A 9,624-nucleotide genomic window follows, 5' to 3' on the forward strand; every position below is an offset into this window, starting at 1 on the left:
AGGTGCTGGGCTCTACAGGACCCTATTAGGGCTAAAGAGTTTCAGGCATCCTTAAGAATTTAACTGACTTGCCCAGGTCACACACCAAGCAACTGAAAGAGCCTAGGTTAGAACCCAGGAAAACTGGGCCTCAGTTTTCCCATCTGTAAATTGGGGAGTATATCTTTGCTCTCCCTACCTCTTCGATTACAAGCCCCATATGAGGTCTGGAGACTGTGTCTGATCTTATTTTTTTTTTGTCTTCCACATCATGCGGCATAAGGTAGATACAAAATATGTATAGGCATATAGGAAGTACTTAATAAATACCATGACAAGCTAGCTAACATAGCTATCTTACTTGACGCTCCTCTCCTGCTTGTCCTGGGCTGACTCTTTCCTACCACTATTTCCCTGGCCTTGCCTCAGTTTCCCTTATTTCACCACAGATTCCACCATCATTATCCATGTCACTACCATCCTCCCTTGGGGCATCAGGGCATTTATATGAAGCGCTGACTATGCACCAAAGCACTGTATAAAGTAAGATAATCCAATCTGATTCAGTCTCTATCCAACAAAGCTGCATGAGAAGCAGCCTGGCTTAGTGGAAAGAGCACGGGCTTGGGAGTGAGAGGACGTGGGTTCTAATCCCAGCTCTGCCACTTGTCTGCTGTGTAACCTTGGGCAACTAATTTAACTTCTCTGTGACTCTGTTGCCTCATCAGTAAAATGGGGATTAGGACTGTGAGCCCACGTGAGACAACCTGATTACCTTGTATCTACTCCAGTGCTAAGAACAGTGCTTGGAACATAATAAGTGCTTAACAAATACCATAATTATTATTATTGTTATTATTATTGTTATTAACAAAGCCTAGTGGAGAGACGATAGGACTGGGAGTCAGGGGACCTGGGTTCTCTTGGCTGGGTGGCCTTAGGTTTATGACTGGGGCTTGCTGACAGTAGTCGAGGGCTGTGGGACCAGAACCAAAACTGCTCTCCATACCAGCCACGAGGAAATAATGTGGCAGGGCTGGGGATGGGGACGGAGAATGATGCTGTTTTTCTCCTGGTTTCTGTGTGCCTCACTAGGATCCAAATATTACATTTTCACTCAAGCAAGGCTGTCCAGAGTCCAGCAATCACAACAGTCACTGCCATCATCTTCCACCCACTGACAGTTCAATCAGTCCCCATGCTGATCTGCCACTTGTCTGTTGGGCATGACCTTCGGAAAGTCACTTATCTGTGTCTTGGTTTCCACATTCATATAATGGGGATTAAATCCTAATCCTGCCTATTTAGACTGTGAGCCTCATGTGGGACAGGGACTGCAGCCACCTGATTATCTACCCCAGAGCTTAGTATGGTGTTTGGCACAAAATAAGTGCCTTACAAGTACCATAATAGTAAGAATAATCATTATTATTCTTATTATTTTTATTAGGTGTCACAGGAGCAACCAAGACCATCAGCCTCCCTGGCTTCATCTTCTCCCCAGCCTTCTCACTGCATCCTTGACCTCTCTGTTTCTCAGGGTGTAGATGAGAGGGTTGAGGAAGGGGGTGACAACGATGTAGAAGAGGGAGACGAACCTGCTCGGTCCTTAGAGATGCTCTTAACTGGCTGGAGGTACATGAAGGTGGTGGTTCCAAAGAAGATTACCACCAACATGAGGTGGGAGGAGCCGGTCCGGAATGCCTTGACCCGCCCGGCGGCCGACTGGAGCCTCAGCACCACCCGGGCGATGTGCCCATAGGAGGTGACGATGAGGGAGACAGGTACCAGCAGAACGATCACACTTGCTGCAAACATCTCAGCCTCGCTGGGGTCAGTGTCCCCGCAGGCGATCCCAATGAAGGCCGGGACTTCACACTGGAAGTGGTCCAGCCTGCGTCTCCCACACAGGGGCATCCTGAGGGTGACCGCCGTACCCACTATGGAGTTGGCGAAGCCACTCACTCATGTCAGAGCGGCCAGCTGCCTATAGAGACATGGCAGCATGAGCACAGCATGCCGCAGGGGCTGGCAGACAGCAACATAGCGGTCGTACAACATGACGGCCAACAGGATGCATTCGGTGGAGCCCAAAGTCAGTGCAATGTAGAGCTGGGCAAAGCAACCTTTGTAACTGATGCTTTTCCCTGGTCCCCACAGGTTGACTAGCAGTTGGGGGATTGTGGTGGTAGTGAAGCAGAGATCCAGGAAAGAGAGATTAGAGAGGAAGAGGTACATGGGTGTATGGAGCTGGGAGTCCAGGTAGGACACCAGAATGATGGCTGTGTTGCCCATTAAAGTCAAGAAGTAGAAAATAGAGATGACCACAAAGAGAACCTTCTCCAACCCTGGATGATCAGATAAACCCAGCAGGATAAAGTCACCCCCAGAGCTCTGGTTGGCTTCGCTTAGCTCCATTCTGCTCAGGATATTTGGGACAGAAAACCCATCCAAGATTGAACACTCGACCCAGCCCTAAGCCCCACATGGAACCGGGACTGCCTCCATCCTGTTGATGTTGTATCTACCCCAGCGCCAATACAGAGTAAGCTTGGCATATAATAAGTATTTAACAACACAATTATTACTAGGTAACTTCCAGAGAATATGCCACCGTTCAGATATGCATAATAAGCTTGGCACATAGTAAGCACTTTAACATCACAATTATTACTAGGTGACTTCCAGAGGATATGCCACCGTGCAGATGAGCATCAGTCAGATTTGCCCCTGTTCTTCACTTCTGTGGGTGTCCTGAGCAAGAGAGGAAATTTGCAAACCAGGACTCGTAGTAGCAGAGGTGGAGTGTTGATTCTGAGGGTTGTGACTTGAAAAATCTGAACTCTCAGGAGAGACTGATGTGATGGTTGGAAGTGGCATGAGGATCTTCAGTTCCTTAACGGAACTTTGGTTGTCCTTGGACTTTAGTTTTCAGGTCTTTGGTTGTCTGGGGATAAAGCCAAATCAGACAATCTATCACTCTCGGGCTTTATTCTCATCTCCCACTCATGTCTAACTCTAAGTGGTACCAGCCGTATCGGGTTCTACCTCTATTGTTAGCCTTCTTATTCAAAGAAAATGCCACGGATGGCTAAGTCCCCCTATGAAGGTCTCTTTGATGCTGAAAAGGCCAATTCAGGAACCCATAATCCCAGCCATAATGGGCACACAAAAGGATTGTTCTTTGCTGTGTTATAGTACATAAAGTATGTAGTGTCTGGTGCTGTTCTCTACTTCCTCATCTATCTTCCTGACATCAGGGTCTATTCTAGTCTTGAATATCTTCCAAAAAGAAGAATATGGAGTTCTTTCTGCTGCCTTTTCTAATGCCACATCACCACAAGTCACACAGCTCTTCTTTAAGAGATGCAGTGAGGCTCAGTGGAAAGAGCATGGACTTGGGAGTCAGAAGTCATGGGTTCTAGTCCCGGCTCTGCCACATGTCTGCTGTGTGACCTTGGGCAAGTCACTTAACTTCTCTGAGCCTCAGTTACCTCATCTGTAAAATGAGGATTAAGACTGTGAGCCCCACGTGGGACAACCTGATCACCTTGTATCCCCCCCAGCACTTAGAACTGTGCTTTGCACATAGTAAGCACTTAACAAATGCCATCGTTAATTTAAGTTTGATTTTCATCTCATCCACTGCAGTCCAGGCTCATTTCCTTGTGAGCATTCAGACTGCAGACTTATTGTTCACTCAAGAGAGTGAACAATCTCTTGAGCTCTTGAAATTTATTACACCCCATCCCCACAACACTCATGTACATACCGTTATACTTTCCTATTTCCCTTATCTGTAAATTATTATAGTGCCTGACTTCCCCTCTAGACTGTTAGCTCCTTGTAGGAAGGGAGCATATCTCCCATCTCTGTTGTATTTTACTCTCCCAAGCCCCCAGAACAGTGCTTGGCACATAGTAAGCACTCATTAATCGATTCACTGATACTGATGCATCCCCTTCATTGATACTGCTCCATCCCCTTCAGAAAGTTGGAGGCTGTGATGGTCAGCTCTCCACCTGCTGCTCTCTAGACACACATCAGCTCCCTCCCCTTTCATCTTTTCTCTGTTTAAATTGTTTATAATATTTAGATTTTTAGAAGACCCTTCTCTTCTACCCCCTTCTACGTCCTTTTCTTCATTATATATCTGCCAAGCCACTCTTCATTGAACACTTCTTCAGATCCTCCTCAACCAGGGCCGAGTACACAACAACCCAAAGAGACAGACTCAAACTCATATACATGAATACCCAGATAGACACAAATCAAGTACACTTACCCATAGATGAATACATGTGCATTGTCAGATTCAAGTTCACAAACAATTGCACACACAAAGACTCACACGAACACTCTTGTGTTCATGTGACTGCCCCCAGTTCTAAGTACTGTTAGCATCTGAGAGCTATGTATCCTTGGGCAAGTCATTTAACTTCTCTGTGCCTCAGTTTTCTGAACTGTAAAATGGGGGTTCAACACCTGTTCTCCCTCCCACTGAGACTGTGAGCCCAGTGGGAAACAGAGACTGGGCCTGGCCTGATTATCTTGTATCTACCTCAGAATTTAGTACAATGCTTGGCTTATAGTAAGCCCCTAACAAATAAACTACTACAAATAATAATAATAATGATAATTTCCCAGGGACATGTAGTTATCTCAGAGAGACATTCCTGCTCCATCCTCAGCCTCCTATGCAAAGCCAGACTCAGCTTCTCCCAGCCACTCGTGCCCATTCTCCTGAACTCAACTCTTCTTCTTCCAAGGCATGAAACAACCTTCCAGCTCCTGTCAGCCCCAATCACTCTCTCACCCTCCCTCACCCTCCGTCACCCTATTTACCTCACATTTGAGGCCTCCTCCTTCAGGAAGTCTTCCTCACTAACTCCTGCACATCCCCCACCTGCCATTCTGATCAAAGACTCAATACTTCCCCTCGATTCGCTCTCGTAATTTTGGTACTGATCTTGACCTGTCTGTCTGATCTCCTTTTGTGAAAGGCCTGAGGGCATGGATTTAATCTCTAACATGGCTCCCTTGCACTTAATACAGGACCCTGCGGACCACAGATGCCAACTCTATGGGGGCTAAAGTGTTGCACTTTGATACTCACCCCATCTCCACCCCCTGCAGCATGTATCAATCAATCAGTGTACTTATGTACATCCCCTTATACTCTGTTTCTTCCCCTATCTGTAATTTTTTAATATCTGTCTCCCCCACTAAACTGTAGGCTCCCCAATGGCAGGGATCTTGTCTGCCATCTCTATCATTCTCTCTCAAGTGCTTACCGCAGTGCCGTGTACACAGTAAGTGCTCAATAATTACCACTGACAGATTACCTATATACTGAGTTTTAGCTGGATTCCCACGATAATTTGTCCCATACTTCTGACAAAGCCTGTGAGTTTTTAATCAGGGCTGAAAAGACCCCAAAAGATGACTTTCCTTGAAGCCTGCCTTCCAAACTCCCTTAGTTCCTGGCCCTCAAAGTGAGGGATTAGGACCTAGATTGTGGATTCAGAAGACTCATTCATTGGTCAAAGAATCCCCTGCAGCTGGGGAGGAGAACCCCATTCCCCCTATCCTTCCTATCCCCCAGTACTTTACCCACTGAGGAGGATGTGTGACCACTTCTCCAAGTCCTGACAGATCGCCTCAACCCCACTTTGACCCCTTGGTCGGAAGACCCGGAAGTAAAGGGAGAAAGGATGGTGGAGATATTCCATCCCCCCATAATCGCCTCCTTTACTGTGCCCCAGTGGTGCTCTCTTGGCACAAAGGGCATTTTACAAAAAACATTTTATGCCTGGAGCTGGCCCTGCCCCCTTAAGCAGTGGAAGATTTGGAACCTCTGGGAGAAGTCTCGGGTTTAACTCTCTTGTGGGTTCATGGACCTGCTTGGACAATTAGTGGCTAATGAGAAGTAGCATGGCCTACTGGATAGAGCATGGGCCTGGGAGCCAAGAGGATCTGGGTTCTAATCCCTGCTCCTCCACTTCTCTGCTGTGTGACCTTGGGAAAGTCATTTAACTTCTCTGTACCTCAGTTACCTCATCTGCAAAATGGGGATTAAGAGGGTGAGCCCCATGTGGAATAGGGAATGAATCCAATCTGAATTGCTTGTATCCACCCCAGCGATTAAAGCAGGGCCTGACACACGGTAAGCACTTAACAAATACCAGTATTACTATTATTATTATTATTGGGTCCTGTGTAAAACCTATAGGAGAAAATATAGAAGACTCTGGAGAGGTGTCAATCTCTTTCCTGCAACTCCTCTAATCCAGAAGGATCATTTCATTCCCCCCATGATTCCTTGGGGCCGGACTACCATCCAACCTAACAGCTTCTCCTCACAACTTGGCCTTATTCCTCCCTTGTTGAAGTCTGTCTGCTCAACCTTCCTCCTCCAGAGGACTGTCCCGAAGAAGGAAGCCTGTGAAAGATTAGCCATCCCGTGAAAGATTAGCCACCCAAATGAAACTAACTCTAGAATTTCAAACCCGCTCCCCACATCAATCAATCAACTAATGCTATTTACTCAGTGTTTGCTCGGTGCAGAACACTGTACTAAGTGCTTGGGAGAGTAGAGTCATTTGTTAAATGAGCATAAAACCTCTGTTCGCCTTCCATCTTATCCTGTGAGCCCCAGGAGGGACAGCAATTGTCTCCAATCTGCTGATTTTATTACAGTGCTCGGTGCAGTAAGCAGTTAACAAACACCACAGTAATCATCATCATCACTGTCATTGATTATCATTATTATTTCCCTATTTTAGAATTATCTGAATACCCTTAACTTGGAGATGGGACTGACACCCAGGCCCTTTAAATACAGTCTCACATCTCACAGGAGAAGCAGCGTGGCTCAGTGGCAAGAGCCTGGGCTTTGGAGTCAGAAGTCATGGGTTCAAATCCCGGCTCCCCCTATTGTCAGCTGTGTGACTTCGGCCAAGTCACTTCACGCCTCCGGGCCTCAGTTCCCTCATCTGTAAAATAGGGATAATCAGTCAATCGTATTTATTGAGTGCTTACTGTGTGCAGAGCACTGTACTAAGCGCTTGGGAAGTACAAGTTGGCAACATATAGAGACAGTCCCTACCCAACAGTGGGCTCACAGGGATGATGTCTGTGAGCCCCGTGTGGGACAACCTGCTTACCTTGTACCCCCCCAGTGCTTAGAACTAGTGCTTTGCACATAGTAAGCACTTAGTAAATGCCATCATTTTCCCCCTCCTTCCTCTCCCCCTCCCCATCCCCCCCACCCTACCTCTTTCCCCTCCCCACACCACTTGTATATATGTTTGTACAGATTTATTACTCTATTTATTTTACTTGTACCTATTTACTATTCTATTTATTTTATTTTGTTAATATGTTTTGTTTTGTTGTCTGTCTCCCCCTTCTAGACTGTGAGCCCGTTGTTGGGTAGGGACCGTCTCTATGTGTTGCCAACTTGTACTTCCCAAGTACTTAGTACAGTGCTCTGCACACAGTAAGCACTCAATAAATATGATTGAATGAATGAATGAGCATCCCTCGATCAAGAAGCCACTGCAGTCAGTTCAGTCTAAATTCTCCTAGAATCCCAAACCCGTGTGACTTTGGGCAAGTCACTTAACTTCTCTACGCCTCAATTTCCTGATTTGTAAACTGGGGAATCAAAATCTGTTCTCCCTCCCACCTAAAATTTGAGTACCATGTGGGACAGGGATTGTGCCCAACCTGAATATCTTGTATCTACCCCAATGCTTAGTTCAGTTATTGGCACACAGCAAGTGCTTAGCAAATATCAATGTGATTACTGTTATCAGAGCTAGAATTAGAACCGAGGTCTCCTGATTTCCAGGCCTGTGCTCTGTCTCCTAGAACAAACTGCTTCTCTTAACTGTTCACTCCTTCAAAATGATTTAAGACCCACCTCCTCCAAGAAGCTTTTCCAGATGATCCCTTCTTGACTCAACACTCCAGCAACCTGGCTGCCCTCTAGCTCTTCTGCAATGTGTGGGGAGACATTTCAACTGTGTATACACAAGTTTATACCCCTAGTTTATGTTCTGTGTTAGCTTGGCTCTGTGCACTCACACTGTCCTGACTCTCTTTTACCTGTCAGTTTTCCAAGAACAAAGAACATGCAGCTCCTTCTTCTTTCTCTACCAGCCCAGCACATTTTATCCAGAGTTCAGCCTGCAAAGAGAGCCCCATAATAACAGTAATTGTGGTATTTCTAATGCACTTACTGTGTGCCAAGCACTGTACTTAACACTGTGGGAGGTTGGAGATAATCAGGTCGGGTGCAGTCTCTGTCCCACTTGAGGCTCACAGTCTAAGTAGAAGGGTGAACAGATATCTCATCCCCATTTTACAGTTGAGGAAAGTGAGGCCCACAGAAGTTGGGTAATTTGCCCAAGGTCACAAAGGCAAGTGGCAGAGGCGGAATTAGAACTCAGGTCCTCTACACTCAGATCTGTATTGTTTCCACTAAGAGTCTGCCATGATGCTAGGAGAGCCCCAATGGAGAGATGAGGGGAAAGGGAAGGTGAAGATGAAGAAGACTAAGCTCTGCCCCTAGCTTCTGGCCTAAAGCCATCGGGGAGGGAAAGTTCAGCCTCTGTTGCTGAGAGTGTCTCTCCCTCCCCATGGTCAGGTCTCTCTGGGACCACTGGTGGCCCCGACTAATCGCTCGAGAATAACCGGAATCTCAGATGCAGCACGATGACACCACACTTCCACCACAATCTTGCTAATGGAGGTGGAAAATTCCTGCCATTCCTTAATTCCTTCTAAATGGTCTTAATTCCTTTCTCAGTCACCCATAAATGCCTGCTCGTCTCACAAGGTGGATCCCCCGCCCCTCCTTCCCACCCCCCACCAGATAGAAGGCGCAGCAGCTGTCCCAAGCAGGGTATGAGGGAGAAGCAGAGACCCTCTACTGGGTTCCTGGATCTTGGATTCCACACTAGGACCTCTGGATTTGCATCCCTCCTTTTGAGCCCACCTGCTGGGAGCGAGCTGTCTCTTCCAGCCCAGAATGAGGTGAACAGAGTGGGGGCTCGGGGGAAGGTATAGAGAGAGGGTGAACCCGGAGCCAGCTCCAGCCCTTCCTCATTGCCTCCTTGGTCAAGAGAAGGAGAGAAACACCGTGGCTCGGTGACAACAGCCTGGACTTGGGAATCAGAAGTCGTGGGTTCTAATCCCAGCTCCGCCACTTGTCAGCTGCGTGACTTTGGACAAGTCACTTCACTTCTCTGGGCTTCAGTTAGCTCATCCTTAAAATGGGGATGAAGACTGTGAGTCCCACATAGGTCAACCTGATTACTTTAGAACAGTGCTTGGCACATAGTAAGCACTTAGTACAGTGCTCTGCACACAGTAAGCGCTCAATAAATACGATTGATTGATTAACAAATGCCATCATTATTATTGCCTGCCGTGTGACCTTGGGCAAGCCACTTAATAATAATGATAGCATTTATTAAGCGCTTACTATGTGCAAAGCACTGTTTTAAGTGCTGGGGAGGTTACATGGTGATCAGGTTGTCCCATGGGGGGCTCACAGTCTTAATCCCCATTTTACAGATGAGGTAACTGAGGCACAGAGAAGTGAAGTGACTTGCCCAAAGTTACACAGCTGACAGT

General features: G+C 46.8%; 1 pseudogene; it reads right to left on the reverse strand.

The window, feature by feature from the left end:
• Positions 1-1,468: 1,468 nt before the first annotated feature.
• On the reverse strand, positions 1,469-2,397 carry LOC119923415 (annotated as a pseudogene).
• Between the last annotated feature and the right edge of the window lie 7,227 nt (positions 2,398-9,624).

This window comes from Tachyglossus aculeatus, unplaced genomic scaffold (assembly GCF_015852505.1).
Source record: "Tachyglossus aculeatus isolate mTacAcu1 unplaced genomic scaffold, mTacAcu1.pri scaffold_195_arrow_ctg1, whole genome shotgun sequence".
NCBI classification, from domain to species: Eukaryota; Metazoa; Chordata; class Mammalia; order Monotremata; family Tachyglossidae; genus Tachyglossus; species Tachyglossus aculeatus.